Raw genomic sequence first — 18,276 nt, forward strand, 5'->3', positions numbered from 1 at the left:
GCACTATTTGCACGTCCAACCCCATGTGGGGTCCACTATGATGTATGTAGAAATCTTCTCCGTCCATCCATTTTTTCACCCTATTTAAGGCGTTGAAACCGAATTTGAAGTATATCCAGATATCATGCGGTCCCAAAATCAAGAATTTATGGGCTGATCTGTCCGTTGGGCTACTTCTAAAAAGATCCAAGGTCTGAAATTCGATGTATACGGTTAATTTATAGTCCTATGGCCAAATATCAAATTTTAAACAGAACGGATGGTGGGAACCCTATGATCTTACATTATGGACGAATTTCAGGCCTCTTTAGCGTGAAATACTTGATTTTCTCAAATTCCGGATATGTAAATTCTTCGATCTCAGTCTTTTGGGGTCCGTCCCTTACCTTGGTGATTTGTGACTGTTAAATTCATGCTTTTAGTAGCCTTTTTCAGTCCAAGCTCTTAAAGTCACCTTGCATCACAAACACAATTAAAATAGGGCGTTAAACGGTATCATGCTCGTAAAATCCGGTAATAACTGGGGTCTAATATGTAATATTTGACCCTCAACATAACTCCCAACCAACATTTTGCTAATCCCCAGCAAAGTGCGAAAAATAAGTTGAGAATTACAGGATAGTTTTTATGAAACCAAGTGATATTTTGAAAAACGATCCAGATACAAGAAATCTAAGATTCATGAATATTGGGCATTCTTTCTTCTAGACTCAAGTGCACGGCAAACCTCATAATCAAGTTCCAAGCATTTACCCCTCAATTACAAAAATTCTAAACATTGAGTTCCATAGGTATTTAGTGAAATCTCGGCTTATCAACATTAAGATTCAATTCTTTATTTAATGATATCATTGGTAACCAACAAGAGCATTCAAGACACCCAAAACCTAAAATAAAACTTACCTTACAGATCATCTTTTCATTCTACCAACCTTTGATTTTTCCATTAAAAATAACGTCGAGGGGAATTAAATCTTCACCTATAGGGAGCAAACATATAGTGAAAACCATTTACCCAACCCTTTCAATTCTTCTTTATAAGTTGATGGTAAAATTTCTCAGGCTGGTTCCTTTCATATTTAGTGATTACCAAGTTAATCCTTCGATATCGAACTAAAACCTCAATGTGTAAGCGAGATGTGACATGTGAAATCATGATTCAAACAATGTTTAAAACTTCTAATCATGGATTAATAATTCAAATGTAACCATGAAATCTAACAGATAACTAAATTCAAGAGTCGTAAATCACCAACATTCTGTATCTTATACTTCTCAAATCACGTCTATCCTTCAAAATTACTTCGAATTCACAAGAAAGTCCAGAAAAATTTTAAAAATTTCCACAATTGCTCAAGACTAATAAAATACTGATTAGGTGACCTAATCGCCTACTCCCAACATAAAATTCACATTGTCCTCAATGTAAAAGAAATAAGCACGCAATGTACATGGGACAACGAAAGTAAAAGAGGAGTAATGGAAAGACAGTACCTAGACAAAAGAATCAAGAGGCTTTCCAAAGATATCAGCATGAGAGCGAGTCAGCACAAGAGTGAAACCAACGAAAATAACCTATCCTAAAACAACTCAGAAAGCAAACTAACCTAATGACATAAAACTCACTATCCTAGAACAGCATCAAGCAAACTATCCTGGTTCTATGAAAGTAGGGGAAAAGCTACTCAGTCATGCCATAAGGATCCTCTTCTGGCTAGTATCATGATAAATTTCTCAGTTAGTTTCTCAACATGATCATCCAAAAGCCCTTTTTGCAATAGACTCGGATGCCCTGGAGCATGAATGTCCAGAGAAACTTATGTACCTCAGCAAAAATTTGTTATTCAATCGCTTGATGTGGCCAAATTTATATGATTCACCTGTGACAAAAAAAAAGTGTCAAAGTTAGTATCTCATGGTGAATCAGAAACTACAAGTAAAGAGAATTCAGAAAAATTTTCAGAAAGTGATGTAGTTTCAACGCAGTTCGAAGTTTCAGACTCTGGTTTAATTCTCAACTCCCCTGCCTTTAATTGTAAACATTCAAGATCTGGGGAAGGAGGGGCTTTAGAATAAGAGTTTTCTCGGTTCGTGATAACTACCGAGATATTGTCTTGTAAGGCATTCACCATATCTTTTATTATGAGATCGTTTGAATCTACAAAGTGTGCCAAGCAATCATTCAAAGAGTTGAAAAATTCAGTTGAGAGTGACGTATTCTCCATATTGGAGCTCGTGATGATCTGCCCAAGTATTCCATCGTCTCTGAAAATGGATGGATGCATGTTCTCTTGCTCTTGCCCTGCACAGACAGATTGAAAATCAATAGGGAAAGCATTGATGTGAATACTTTGTTCATTGAAGCTACTCAGTAGAGGCATTGAATCATTAAAAGTGTACAACTCAGATGGTGGCCTCAACTGGGTGGTTTCAAATTTCAGAGTCATATCGAGCGACTCATCCCTCTCTCGAATCATCTTATCATTCAATTCAGGAAAATGGTCCAAACATGTCTCACAAGAGTTAGAAGGGTCTGTTGTAAGGGGCTCATTTTCCACATTTAAATCGGACATGTCAGATGAGTGGAGTAGATTCTTATAACCGATCACTTCGTGTACTTCTTGATCACTAACCTGGACTATACTTGAGATTAATTACGGGGGAATTTGGGCTGAACATTCATGATTATCATCCCTATACGCATCATCGTCTAATTCCGTGCAGTGCACACTTAGGATGAGATCGCTTTCCTCACGTTCTATTCCTAAATTAGGTTGAGATTCGAATAAACTAACCTCTCCTTCATCATTGAAATCATGTGTGTCATGTGAGTGAAGTGTGTCACTATCATCATATTTGAAAGACACACATGTCTTTTGATCATTCTTTTGGATCATCATCGAGATCGACTCTTCGAAAAATTGAACCATATGCTTATTAACATAATCTAACTCTTCATTCCAAATTTCAGGGTTTTTCAAAAGCGAGTTAAGATCACTTTCCTCTCATTGTTTTGCTAGATTGATTTGTGATTGGTATGAACAAGCTTCTTATATCTTATCGAGGCGCGAATTAAGTGCTTCCAACGTTTTTCTAATTTCTACAAAATATTCTATGTGACTTTGATATGGATTCTCTTGGATCGTTTTTTGTTGGATCACAAAGGTAGGAGATCCAAGAGAATAATTGCATGTTGTTCATCTTTCCAATTTTGATGTTTCCACTGGTTATAGTCATACAAATCATAGGTGGGAGAATATGATGGTTGATAATAGTCCTCATTTCATAATTATGATCACGTAAGGACTTCTTAACCGATGGAGCATAATATTCTAGTAGGTTCTCGATGATGGTTTGAGAAAAATCTTGAGATATAGGTTGAATTATATTATAATCATTATACATTCCTCCCCAATATCTCTTGTCCATCTTAGCATAATGACATACCCACTCTTCCATGGTGAAATCCTAACTCTAAAGATAATCCTAAGAATAAAAGAAAAATCCTATAGCAATAAGAGATCTAAAAATAGGAAGAGAGAATTAGAAAGAAGTTACCAAATTGGAAGCTCCTATGTTAGAATCCTACAGAAGAAAACACAACAAGTTAGTTTCTAAAAACAAAAGAAATCCTAGAATAGAAAATTTCTAAAAAATAGAAAAAAGAACCTAATCTGCAGAACGGGATTACTAATTTTAGAAGGTCTATCTCAAAATCCTACAAAACGAGAAAGTTAGGTTAGTTTCTAAAAATCAAACAGAAAACCTAATCCTAAAAATAAAACTATAATCTTAACCTAATTCTAAAACCAGTTAATTTCAGAAAAATGCAACCGTTCGTTCCTCGGCAATGGCGCCAAAAACTTGTTCACACCTCAAGTATAGGGTTGCGATGTAGTAATAATCTCGGTAAGACCAAGGTCGAATCCACAGGGACTGAACCTTGTACGTAATCTGAAAGTAACTAGAACTAGAACTAGGCGAAGATGTAATCTAAATCAGCAAGAATTAAGAGAGCACTACGTGAAAAAGGGGAAAATAAGACAAATTTTGAGACGGTTATGAACTGTATCTAAAATCCCTTTGGTTTAAAGACGGGTATGAACCATCTCTAAAATTTCAGACGACTCTTAACCATTTATAATATGAACCAAAATCATCTTATAAATGTTGAATGTCCACAAATCATTTAAGACAGTCAAAGTCTGTAGGTAAATGTGAAGAAAAGACGGTTATCGACCGTCTGGAATAAAAGATAGTCCTTAGCTGTCTTATAGGCAGTCATCTGAGACAGTCAAAGACCGTCCACATTAGAGACGGTCATTAGCTGTCTTATAGTGGTCATCTGAGACTGTCAAAGACCATCTGCATTAGAGACGGTCCTTAGCTGTCTTATAGATAGTCATCCGAGATATTCAAAGACTGTCTACATTAGAGACGGTTGGTCATCTGAGTCTGTTAAAGACTGTCTGCATTAGAGACAGTCCTTAGCTGTCTTATAGTGATCATTTGAGACTGTCAAAGACCATCTACATTAGAGATATTCCTTAACTGTCTTCTAGTGGTCATATGACTATCAAAGACGGCCTTACCGTTCCACTATCATGAGCATGCTTTAATGTAGGGTTACTGTTGAGGCCTTCTTCATGTATGTATTACATATCTAAGTTGTCTATCAATTTCTCACTCTACCTCCTTATTTTATTAAAAATCGAAATTTTAGGAAATGAAGTTCGAAAAAAAATGAGATAAAAAAATAGAGATTTTGATATATAATTGACATTTTGAAAAAGAAAATTGAGAAGTTAAAAAAAATATGAATTAAAAAAAAAAGTTGAAAAGCTTGGAAAAATAACTAGCAATGTTTGCGAATAATTTAGATTTTGAAAAAAAAAATTCCGATTTTATAAAATCTAGATTTTGGAAAAAAAATTGAGAACTTTGAATAATGTTGATAATTTTGAATCAAAATGATATTTTGAAAAAGAAAATTAAAAAGATTAACAAAATTGTGAAAAAAAATGACAACTACGAAAAAAAAATATTTTAAAAAAAGAAAATGAGATTAAGTATTTTAAAAAGAAAAATTGAAAAGTTAGATAACAAAAGTGAGATTTTGATGATATGTTGTATATCCTTGCCGCCTATATGTTTCTTCAACCCATTTTTGGGCGGGTTATAAAAAATTGTGTAGATTTAAATCTCAAGTGGACCACACCATTGGAAAGAGTGGTAACATAGTACCTCGCCATTAAAAATTATAAAGAGCCCATCGTAAGGTTTTAGTAATATTTATTTGCAATCCAACTTGTTGATAATATAAAGAAGATCTAGATGAAGGTAAACTACAAAGATCAAATTAATCTAAAACTTTTGTGGCCTTTAAAAGGTTTTTAATGGTGATTCATCACTGTTTTGATTGGTATGGCCCACCTAAGATTATTGAGTTCTTTTGATTTGAAATCACATCATATGATGGAAAAATATATGGATGGTGTCCATATACATAAAATATATCAAGGTGGGCCCTATAGGGTTAAAGTAACACCCATAAAGGAGTTACCTAAATAGTGAAATGGTACTATAAGGTCACCTCATGGGAACTTCCCATGAGGTTGATCTGTGTGGGCTCCACCATGATGTGTGTAGAACATCAACACTATGCATTTGATGTGTCCCCTTTAAGTTATGGGATATCTCAAAAATCAGTCGTATAAGAAACTCAGGTGGGCCATAGCATCTAAAACTATGTGAAGACATCCCTAAAACATATAAAAGCATTTGGTGGGGCCCACATGAGTTTTGAATGCGTATGAAACTTGGTCCGACTCCTCATCCAAGTGGGACACACATAATGAATGGGCTGGATCTATGAAACACATTTAGGTGGGCCCAATAAATGATTATGAATGTTTTAATGGGAGGGTAACCCTCTCAACTATAGTATGTGGTGTGGCCCACCCAGGTCATGGATTGACTTTATTTTTAAGCACGTGGCCCACCATGGAATGGTGCATCCAATTGATGGGGCAGATCCAAAGTTCAAGTGGACCCCAACATAAAAAAGAGTGGGATAGTGATACCCACCGTTGAAACCTTCTTAGGGCCCACCGCGATGTTTATTTGAGATCCAACCTGTTTATAAGTTAATACGGACATAGAATAAGGGAAAACATAAATATTAGCCTGATTGAAAATACGGCCCAAAGAAGGTTTTAATGGTAAGAATTCAATCCCCACTGGTTTTTGTGATGGGGTCCACTCAAACTTTGAATCTGCCTCATACTTTGGCCCAATCACAAGAAGTTTTTAATGTTGGATATTCAATCAAAACTGTTTCATGTGGTGTGGTTCAAATACCTGGATGAATAGGAAAAACAAATTTCATATTGATCCGAAACTTCTGTGACCCCGTAAGGGTTTCAATGGTAGACGTTCAATCCCCTTCTTAAGCGGTGGAATTCAAAAGTATGCGGATTGCATCCTATACCTCACCGTATCCAGTTAGCAACAATGCAATGAATGTATTTGGTTTATCCACACCATCGATCCATTTTTTCAGATCATTTTAGTAGTTGAGCTCAAAATTAAAGCATATCCAAAGCTCAAGTGGACCATACCACAGAAAACAGTGGGAATAATGATTTCCACCGTTGAAATCTTCCTATAGCCCGCAGTGATGTTTATTTGTTATCCAACCTTGTCATAAGATTACAAACATATGGATGAAGGGAAAACTAAAATATCAACTTGATCCAAAACTTTCATTGGCCTCCTAGAATTTTTCAATAGTAGGCGTTCAATTCATACTGTTTCCTATGATGTGGTCCACTTCAGAATTTTATAGGCTTTATTTTTGAGCTCATGCAATAAAATTATATGTTAAAATGAATGGACGGAGTGGATAAAATAAATAAATCATGGTGGGCCCACAGGATTTACTCAGTACGCTTAGGGTACCGAGTCTACGCAATCCGCTTCCATCCATAATCCGGGGCGCAGATTAGCTGCTGATAGGTTGAGTAGCGAGACTCGCTACTGAAGTGATGTCACCAAGTTCCGTGGGCCCCAACCATAAAGTATGTTTTCTATCCACACCTTCATCCATTTGTAGATATCATTTTAGGGCAATTTCCAAAGAATGAGTTAAATCCAAAGCTCCAGTGGACCCCAGCATAGAAAACAGTGGGATAGGGACGCCCACCATTAAAAACTTCAAGCCACAAAAGTTTTAGATCAATATGATATTTGTGTTTTACCTTATTTCGTATCTTTTTAAACTTTTGAATAGGTTGGATTTCAAATAAAAATTATGGTGGGCCTTAAGGATAGTTTCAATGGTCGGAATCACTCTCCCCACTGTCTTTTGTGGTGGGGTCTACTACATCTTTTTTTCTGCCTCGTTCTTTGGCTCATGCCCTAAAATAATATCTCAAAAGGGATGAACAATATGGATACAACACATACATTATAGTGGGGCCCACAGAACTTGCTGACGTTACTTCAGTAGTCGACTCGCTACTCAACCTGTCGGTATCTAATCCGCGTCCCCCGAATCCGGATGTGGTTTGGCCAGTTACACTGCCACTATATCCAGGTGGCTAGTGGTCCGTGATATATGGACCCACTATGATGTATGTGTTTTATTCACGTTTATCCATTTTGAAAGATAATTTTATATCTTAATCCCAAAATGAGATAGATCTAAATCTCAGGTGGACCACACCATGAATTTTATTTATTTTTTCATTGAATGTCCATCATTAAAAACCTCCTAAGGCCCACTGTAATGGTTATTTGACATCTGACCTATTGATTAGGTCATAAAAAATTGGATGAAGTGAAAAAGTATATATTAGCTTGATCCAAAACTTTTGTGGGCCCCAATAAGTTTTTAATGGTGGCCTTCAATCAACACTTTGCAGTCCACTTGAGATTTGAATCAACCTCGGTTTTGGGATTATACCAGAAAATGATTGGTAAGAATGGGTGGATGGTATGGATGAAACACACATCATGGTAGGGCCCAGAGCACCCGACTAGCAGCCATTGGCCAGTGGCAGGTGAGAAGTCGGATTGCCTACTGAGTTATCCAGTGTGCTCTTATGGTACTGAGTAAATTCTGTTGGACCCCATTAAAAAGTCATATGGTTCATCCACGCTGTCCATATGCTTTTTCAGATCATTTTAGGGGTTGAGCCCAAAATTGAAGTATATCAAAATCACAGGTAGACCCTATCAAAGAAAACAACCTAAATATTGATTTCCACCCTTGAAATATTCCTAAGGCTCCCATTAATATTTATTTGTCATCCAAACTGTTCATGAGATAAAAAAGACATGGATGAATGGAAAACACAAATATCATCTTGATCTAAAACTTCTATGGCCCCAGAGAACTTTTCAATGATAAACTTTAATTCACACTGTTTCAGGTAGTGTGGTCCACTTGTACTTTTTATATGATTATTTTTTGCTTTAAAGCACTAAAATTATATGATAAAACGGATGGACGGATTTAATAAAATGTATGAATGACGGTGGGCCCCACAGAGTATACCCAGTACGCTTAGCCTACTGACAGTACGCAAACTGCCTCCGGTGAGAAGCCGATCCGTTTCCTCTCCCACTCTCGATTTCCTCTTTCCTCTCTCCCTCTCGATCAAAATCGGTTTGTCTCCTCCGACGATCTTCCTCTCTGTCTCCTGTGAAGCACTCTGGGATGCCATTGCAGCCCTTTGCAACTCAGATCCAGCGAGACGACAGCCGGCGATGAAGCCAACCTTCCAACTTTTTGATTTGTGCGTATTTATCTATCTTCTGTTTGCATTTTTGTTTTGGAATTTCTTATTTGTGGGTTTTCAGAGATTAGAGATGGTTTCCAACAAATGCACAACCCTTGTCAAGTAAGGGGTTTTCGGAGATTGGAGATGGTGGGCTGGAGATGCAGCGGCAAGGGTTTCGGATTTGCGGCTGGAGGTGGGTTTGGAGCTTGCGACTAGAGGTGAGTTTGGAGATTAAAAAAAATCCCCATTAACATGCATTTCAGATGTATGTTTAAATGCTTTAATGAAAAAGAGATAATTTAGTATCCTCTCTTTGATAAATTTATATTTATAGTTTTTTTACTAGTTTTTCTTAAATGATATTAACTGTTTATTTTTTTTGGTTTATTTTTATTTTATTTTATTTCCTCATCTGTAGATCTGGATATGATTTTTTTTTTTTTCATATATTTTGGATTTTTTTTTTTTTTTCTGTTTGGGTTTGGGATTGGTTTATATGTGGATGCCCTAAATCTCTCGGTGAATGGTATGATATGCAAATCCGTTTTTTAATCCTTGGTTTTTGTTGCTACATCTGTTTCGATGCCTTTTGTTTGATTTGTAAGGCAATGAAAAATACAATGTGGACATGCACGCCCCCTGTTTGATAGTTGGTGTAGAAATCATCCATCTATACGAAACACAATATTTCAACCAGTTAAATGTAGCGCTTTCACAGTAGAAATCTAATTCATCTTCCTCCAAATAATTGCACCTATCCAGCCAATTTAAGCCACAGATCTGTTATCAACTTCCCAAGCTTTTCTTGCTTTTTTTTTTTTTTTTCCTTTTCTTTTTGTGATCTATTAGAAATGATTGAATGAAGGTTCACATTGATGCAAGGACATATCAAATATCCATGAAATGGGTGTGGAGGTGGTATGATTCCTGTTGATTGGTACATGAACCTCATATGTTGAATGTTACATGGCCGTAATGGACATTACAGTCTGTATTGTAATGGCCATAAGGCTGGCTGTTGTGGCCACTGTTACTGTTTGAATACCTTAATATCTATCTTCCCACAGCATGTCATAACTGTTTTATCTATTTTTGCAAGTTTTCTTGTTTCATTGTTCACATAAGTACTTGGAAAGAACAAAGAATATTTTCATATGAAACATGGATTGATTTTATCTAATTAAATAATGGGGAAACTAATTTCTGATATCAGTATCTTGTTTAATTACTGACTTGCTTAAGGGTGGCCTCTTCTCAGGAAGGTTACCACACATTTCGTGGGGGATTCTGGAACTACGGGATTCTGGAACTACTTTAGCCTGGGTATGAACTTTCCTTTGCCCAATTATTTATAGTACCACTTGTCCTTGTGAGAGTTTATAGGACGGCTGGTCAAGGGTGGCCTCATTCAAGATGCTTTTGGCATGCTGAGATTTGTTTGTCACTGTCAGTTCTGTAGTGGCTCTGTCACTTCTTTTTTTCATTTTTTTAATCATGGTATGTAATAGCCTTTAAAGTACGAAGCATCTTTCTTATGTAGCTTCAGATGTGTAGAAATTTCATTGTTATGTTTTCTTCATTTTATTTAGCTTGAGAAAGATAAGTTTTCTAGTCCTAGAATAAATATATCTTTGAAAGTTGTTCTTATAAATGGGTATCAGATGTTACATCAAAATACTCTCATGACATAGCAAACAATTCTGTCTTGTTTCATACAGGAATGGACGCTCAAGTATCTTATGCATTTCACTTGGAGGCGCGAAAGTTGCATCCTGAAAAATTCAAAAATCAGATAGTTAATCAGGTAAAAACCAATTTGATCCATTCATTGGTTGGGCCATTTACATGTATTGCATATGGACCATTGGTTGTGTTTTCCCTATATGTCCACTTTTCTCATACACTAAAAACAGGGGACTGATGCAATTGAGAATGTAATGGAGGATTTATTAGAAATTTGTGTTGTTTTGTTTTCTGTAGGGGGATTTATCTGGTAACTTGCTATATGGAGATATTCCGTTCTCGACATCTAGGCTTAAACAGCTTGCTATATGAAGATATTCCGGTAACTTGCTATGTAGGACCTTGAAATGAAACCCACCTTTGTTCCTAAGTTTGTCAAGGCTATTGCCATGTTATTCTTCGCAATCTCAAAATTTGGAGACACTGTCAAACACGTGACACAGCAGAACATCCATCACTAAAGATAAATATCAATCAAAATGTTTATATTTGTCTTTTTTTTTTTTTTTGTTCCATGTTTTTCTTTTTTAGAGTTTCACTCTCATGGTTTTATTTTTATTTATTTTAGTTGGTAATGGGTGTAGCATGTCACTATCTTAGTGCTAGTAGAAGACAACTATATTCATGGTAAAAAGTTTGGAAGCGGTCAACTATCTTAGTGTTAGTTGTTAATACTTGTAAAACCATGTTGTTATTGTTTTTTTTTTTTTTTTTTTTGGTCCTTTTAGAATTATACATACGAATGTTGAGCCTTTCGGCTCTTAGTTGCTTTCTGTTCCACATACAAAATTGTTTCCTATCACTTCTCATGTTGTTAGTCTCCCTATATATTGTTACACATACAATTTGTAATTGGTAGACTCTCAGGCCTTATCTAATGGCACAATACATGCTACTAATCAGCCATTTGCATTGATTAGTTAGGGTTCGAAAACTTCAACCTAATTGGTTCGGGTTGAGCAAATTCAGCAGGATTTGTGTAGGGTTCAGCCCCTTTAGGGTCGAGCATAGAGGAATTGGGGTTGGATTCAGTTTTTTTGATTGAAATTCAGGTCAGGTCAGGTTGTGGGCCACGGTTTTGAACCGAGGCTAAATCCCCCTTTTGTAGTGTTGGGAGTAAGACAGATGTGGCTAGTGATTTAGAGGTCTATAATGGGTTATGGAAGTTGCTATGGATTTGACTTTTGGCTATGGAAATGCTAAAAGTTGGTTTGGCTAAACACTTGCCAGTAAAAATAGTTTGCCAATATCGTGAAAATAAATTTCCAAAACTTTATAAATGCTTCACGGTTGAAAATTCACGAACCCATGAATTTATAGCCTTTTGTTTTATGCTACTAGATTTTATGATGTCATTATATTAGAAGTTTGTAGACCGTGAAGGCCATCTCATTAAATGAATACTGTTGTTTCTATTTTTTTCAAACCTTCTTTTAATTCATTGATTAGTTTTCAGAAGATTGTACATATTCTGTTGCAAAGGAAAAGAAAGGGCTTGATTAGTTTTTGAGCTCTTCCAAGCTTCCTTATCATTCATGTATGGCAGTGCAAACCTTTTCTAAACTGTAGCTCTACTCCGAACTTTGTGTGCAATCTGATCAAGTACATTAATGGTTCAATTTGATCAAGTGCATTAACATCTAATACTATAGTTAACATCTAATACTATCCTATTTCTTTGCAGGATAACATTGCCGTATTTATGGACCCTTGTGCTGCAATTCTTGTTCTCATCATCGTTGGACTCTTATGCGTGAGAATCAATGAGGTATCCCTATAACACATGCCTCTTTTTACAAAGCTTTAATTTTTGTTGTTGTTTCTAGTAACTTGAATTGGAATATTTTTCTTATTATTTCCTTGTCCACTTAAGTTTCTATTTAAGCTTAACAATTCTTCTTAATTCTGAATTATAACCATGTTTTGTTGATTGAATATTTTTTTATTAGATGAAATAAACACTAAAAGAAAATTGCCGCTGATTTTTTTTTTTTTAAATGCAAGAATTCCGAGATGGTCCATAACCATCCTTTTTCAAAGATGTTAAATGTACACTGACGGCCACCCCATCCATTGAATTCCTGGCGAAAAACTAGTCGGGAAGGGGTGGTTTTGGTCGAGTTTTGGTGTGGTCCATTGATATTTTGCTTTTGCCTCCATCCCGCGTTTGATCGCGATTTACACGTGTGTGCACGCATGGGAACAGGAGGACACCTAGGCGAGGGTAATATGGACCATGGGGTTCGAATGGACGGTCCAGATCGGACCGTCGAATCACGATGGTGGTCCACAAGGACCCAACCGCAATCGTCCGTGGGACGCTCGCGAGAAACAAAGCTTTCTGTTTCTGAGTTCGGGTCAGCTTCTATTGACCGGACTTCTCCGATCTGGTGCACTGCAAGTTCACGTGCACTGTTTGCATGCCCAACCCCATGTGGGGTCCACTATGATGCATTTGAGAAGTCTGCTTTGCCCCATTTAAGGAGTTGAAACCGAATTTGAAGCATATCCAGATGTCAAGCGGGCCCCAAATTGAGAATTTATGGACGTGTAAATTCTTTGATCTCGGTCCTCTGGGTTCATCCCTTGCCTTGGTGATTTGTAAGCGTTAAATCCATGCTTTTAGTACCATTTTCCAGTCCAGGCTCCTAAAGTCACCTTGCATCACAAACACGATTAAAATAGGGCATTAAACGGTATCATGCTCGTAAAATCCGGTAATAACTGGGGTCTAATATGCAATATTTGACCCTCAATAGTTCACCAGTGCCGAGCCCCCTGAAGACGAAAAGGAAACCGACCTACAAGAGTGGACCCTTCGCGTTGACCGGTCCAATTTAAAAGGCAGTGGAGTAGGAATAATTCTTGCTGCACCTGACCACACTTATATACAGTACACCTTGAGGTTTGGGTTCCCGACTTCCAACAACGAGGCAAAGTATGAAGCACTCCTCGCTGGACTTAGACTAGCAGAGACCATGGGAGCCCAAGTCCTGAAAATTCACAGTGATTCCCAACTCATCGTCAAGCAAGTTGCTGATGAGTACCAGGCCAAAGGGAAGAAAATAATCGCCTACCTCCAGAAGTTGAAAGAGCTTATCAGCAAGTTCAGAAAGTGTGAAGTCACCTTGGTCCCCCGAGCAAAAAATTCCCGAGCAGACACTAGCAAAACTGGCCGTAGTGGTCGATGATGACATCGCCAAAACAGTCCCAATTGAGTTCTTACCTGAGCCGAAGGAAGCATTTCCTATCATCTCGATGCTGAGCTGGATGGACTTGATCATAGGCTACATTTAAAGGAATGAATTACCCGATGACAATCTCGAAGCACGAAGAATATGAAGAATACGAAACAGGGCAGGTCAGTACCCCATGATAGGGGATGTCCTATATAAGAGGGGATTTTCCCTACCATACCTTAGGTGTCTTTGACCTGACAAGGCTGAATATGTTCCGTGGGAAATCCATGAAGGTGTCTGCGGCAACCACTCATGTGGGAGAGCACTGGCCTACAAAGTGATTCAACAGGGGTACTATTGGCCCACCATCCGTGAGGATGACATGCAATATGCAAGGAAATGCAATAAATGTCAATGATTCACCATGATACCTTGGCAACCGTCTGAACAGTTGACCCCTATGATCGGCCCCTAGCCATTTGCCTACTGGGGAATCGACGTCATATGTGCACTACCAATGGGTAAAGGTCAGACCAAGTTTGCTGTTGTAGCTGTCAACTACTTCACCAAGTGGGCCAAGGCCAAGCCCCTGGCTAAGATTACAGAACAAAAGATCAAAAACTTTATTTGGAAGAAAATCATCTGTAGGTACGGCATCCCGTACACGATTGTTACTGACAACGACAAATAATTCAATAACGCGCGCTTCCGAGGACTGTGTGAAAGACTTAGTATTTGCAACTCTTACTCATCACCTCGACATTCCCAGGCCAATGGACAAGTAAAGGCAGTTAATAAGATCATAAACAAATATGTCAAAACCAAGCTCAAGAAGTCCAAAGGGGCTTGGGCTGAGGAGCTAGCACATGTCCTCTGGGCATACCGAACAACTGCCCGAACTTCAACTGGGGAAGCTCCATTCTTCCTAGCCTTTGGCACGATACCGTGATACCAGTCAAAGTAGGACTTCCTGACCACGCGCGTTGAATCCTTCGACGAAATCCAAAATGCCGAGTAGATGACCCTGAGTCTAGATCTCCTCAAGGAAGCAAGGGAATGAGCACAGTAGAAAATTTCCGCCTATCAATAGCAGGCCGCCTAATACTACAACTCAATGGTCAAGGTGCGCAGATTTCCAGTAGGGTGCTTAGTCCTTCGTGAAACCTTCTAGAACACTAAAGAGCGAGGCTCTAAGACATTGGAGCCGAGTTGGGAAGGACCCTACAAAGTGGTGGGCATGACGCGGCCGGGCGCATATCGACTTGAGGAGATGGATGGTCAGTCCTTGCCTCATCCATGGAATACCAAGCACTTGAAAATATACTATTTCTGAAAAAAGGATCGAAAGTTTTATGAGTATGCGAACCATGTTAATCGATTTGACGATTGCTCGGCCAACTAAAGAGTGACCTCCCATTTTAAAGGAAAAAGGCACTTGCGATACTCCTATTGTTTTCTTTACTATTGAATTCTATAATAAAGGAACTTCTCCATGTCAGGGGAAGGGAATTTCTTTTAAAATATTATTATCTCGACTATTCGAGCTATATGACTGACCATAGTAGAATTTCTTTCCTACTATGAATACTACTAAGTGGTCAGCCTATCAATTCTACCGAGCATGACCTACCACTAAAAGATTGGCTTATCATGGCCTACATTGCTCTACTTATCAGTTCTATCTTGCTCAATCTACTAATTCTACAAACTCAAGAAGGTCATACAACCAACATTCATGGGCAATCGTTGCAAAAATGTATATTTTCATTGATCGAGAAAAAACTATTATAAAGCGAAAAAAAAAGTTTTACAAGTATAGGAGGGGAGGCTTGGTCTAATCCCTGGGAGGCTGCTTGACTTCGGCAGCAGTAGATTCCTCGGTGGGTTGCTCGGTCTCGGCTGCAGTAGGTGCAGGGTCTTCAGGAGATTCTTCGACCAAGCAATCCAGGTCAAGCTCTAGATACTTGTGCTTAACGTGCTACTGCATTGTCCGTAGCCGAGGCCGAAGTACTCCTCCAGCTCCTCAACCCGTTCTCCAATGGCCTTGTATGTCTCCACTACTGCTGCATGCACTGTCGGGATGGGAGCTTCGACCTCTGCCAACCTAGCCACCACCTCGGCTAACTCGACCTCCACCCTCGCGGATTTAGCCTTTACCTCGGCTCGCACGACCTTAAAGATGGACATGCGCGATTTCGGCCCTCCGACTCGGTCCAAAATGCGACACTCTCCCATCGTGCTTCAGCTTGCTGGGCCCCGAGAGCTACCCGCTCCTCCCCAACAATTCGCAGGACCTCTCGGAGAGCCTCAACTTGAGCTAGGGCCAGTCCCTAGCAACTGTGAAGGCTTCAAGCTTGAAAACCTTGACCTGGAGGTCTGTCCTCATCTCCTCGAGGCTGTGTCCCACCTCTCGAAATGCTCGGCATGTAGCTATGAGCGCATGAGCAGTCTGAAATTAGAAACAAGAACAAAAGTAAGTACATAAGGGAGACAGAAGACCAAAAGAACGACTACTCTAAGAGGATGAAGACCTACTTTGAGAAAGGAGGCAGCCAACTCTCCTAAGATGGTCATCAGGTGGAGCGCCAATAGCCCCGAGACATCCTCCTTAGACACGTCGAGTCCCCCACTGAGCCAGGAGGCCTATGTGCTCACTGACGAGGAGGGACCTCGACCCACTGGCGATGGGCTTGGTAGATTGATGCTTGAGGCACCACTCACTTCCTTCTGCTGGTCGCGAGCAGTCACAACCCCTTTAGCAGGATGAGCCTCATCCTAAGCTGGGGCGGCTCCAGATCTACAACCTCCATAGCTGCCAGACTAGGAGGAAGGACCTTGCATGGGGAAGCTTCTTAAGCTACCCCGCTTACGGCTGCCGAAGTTGACTACTCGACAATAAGCCTCTCGGAGACGGGCTTAGGTCTGTCCTCCGCGACCTTCAAGGACTCCCCTCAATGAACCAGAGGAGGGGCTGCAACCTTCTTAACCGTCCTCTTTGGCCGCTCCAACTCGACTATAGAGGGAAGTTTGATCTTCTTCGAAGGGCGAGGACGGTCAACTATTTCTACAAAAGAAGATAATAAAGTCAGACACGAAGAATTGACATCCGAACACAAAATCTTAAAGAAAATTTGACCAGCTACAATGTACCTGTCAGCTCGACCAAAGATAAGCCAGATTGGTACAAAGATTAAGGAGTGATAAGCCTCCAATTCCTCTTAGCAGCGCTCTGCTCCTTCGCGCGATTAACTTGCTGAAGTTGCAACTAAGAGACCGTGGGTTGTTGCTGAGGAAGAGCTGCAAAGAGGCACAATTAAAGTCAGTTAAGCAGAGCTACAAAATAACAAATAAAAATATAGGTCTGCAGCTCGGTAACTTTCGACTTGGGAATGCAAATTTGGTGGGGACCCGGGAGTGCAGTCTGCCCACCTTGGCCACTGGGGCCTGCCACTCTCTTGATGCAAAGAACCAGTTGTCCTTCTAGCCCTTGTTGGAGGATGAGTTGTTGGTGATGAGGGCCTGACCCTTGTTCGCCCGAGCAGAGAAATAGTACCAACCCTGATGAGTAGGGTTGGCCTTCGCTTTGTACAAGTATAAGAACTCATATGCGGACAACTCGAGCTGATGCCATAGGATAAAGGTCCCGAACATGGCCCTCCAGGCGTTCGGGATCAGCTGGTCTGGAGCCAGCCTCATACGGTAGGCGACCTCTCGTACAATAGGGTGGAAAGGAAACCAAAGTCCGCAGTAAAGGGCCACGACATAAATGGCCACCTTGCCCTACGAGGCTGACCCATGACTTCCCCTAGTTTTGGAGCTTGAAGTACCATAGACTCGGGGTGGTACTCCGACCTAATCTGGACTAGATCGGTATCCTGCAACCTCGACCCAAAGGGGCCGACGTCCAGAGACGGCCCCGCGGTAGATGAGCCACAGACCTCGTTGGGGTAGCCGTTACTACTTCCTCTTGGCCTTCCGTCACTTGAGACAATACGCCTGAGGGTGCCCCCAATCGGGAGTCTACACTTTCTGGGATGGACTCCCCGTGAAATGCCCCAGACACAGACGCTTTGTCGGAACTGTCCGAATCCTGAATAAGGCAAGAATGTGAAAAGAAAATGAAAATGAGGGAGGACCGGGGAAGATGAGACTGGCTAGAGAAGCAGAAAAAGTGAGGGGATTCTGACTTACTGGAAATCGCCTGAGTCCGGTAGTAGGGAGAGCAAATAGAGCAAATGGAGCGACTAAAGGGGGTAGGGCATCCTCACCTATTTATAGCCTCTTCCGCTGCAGCATTGATTGCTTGAATTTATTGCTGCAATTCGAAGAGGCGCCACAATGCACGCCTTCGTCCACATGGCCGCCACTAGTTCACAGACAGACCCGACTATCGAGGCAGGGACGTGTCATCTTGCTACTCTTCGAGAGATGAAGAGGTGACGCTCCACGCACGTCTCATCATATAACCCGTTGATATCATTACTGAATCCTCCTCGATTCCAACATGAGCTACCTTTCATCTCTTTCGCCATAATGACTGGCGGCACTATTCAAGCCTACCTCCCGAC

General features: G+C 39.9%; 1 long non-coding RNA gene across 1 annotated transcript; it reads left to right on the forward strand.

Annotated features, from left to right (window-relative positions):
* Positions 1–8,683: 8,683 nt before the first annotated feature.
* On the forward strand, positions 8,684–12,362 carry LOC131235524 (uncharacterized). Its single transcript, XR_009166189.1, has 4 exons — positions 8,684–9,004; positions 10,505–10,590; positions 10,767–10,851; positions 12,214–12,362. It is a non-coding gene; the product is annotated as an uncharacterized LOC131235524 (long non-coding RNA).
* The last annotated feature ends 5,914 nt before the right edge of the window (positions 12,363–18,276 follow it).

This window comes from Magnolia sinica, chromosome 19, assembly GCF_029962835.1.
Source record: "Magnolia sinica isolate HGM2019 chromosome 19, MsV1, whole genome shotgun sequence".
NCBI classification, from domain to species: domain Eukaryota; kingdom Viridiplantae; phylum Streptophyta; class Magnoliopsida; order Magnoliales; family Magnoliaceae; genus Magnolia; species Magnolia sinica.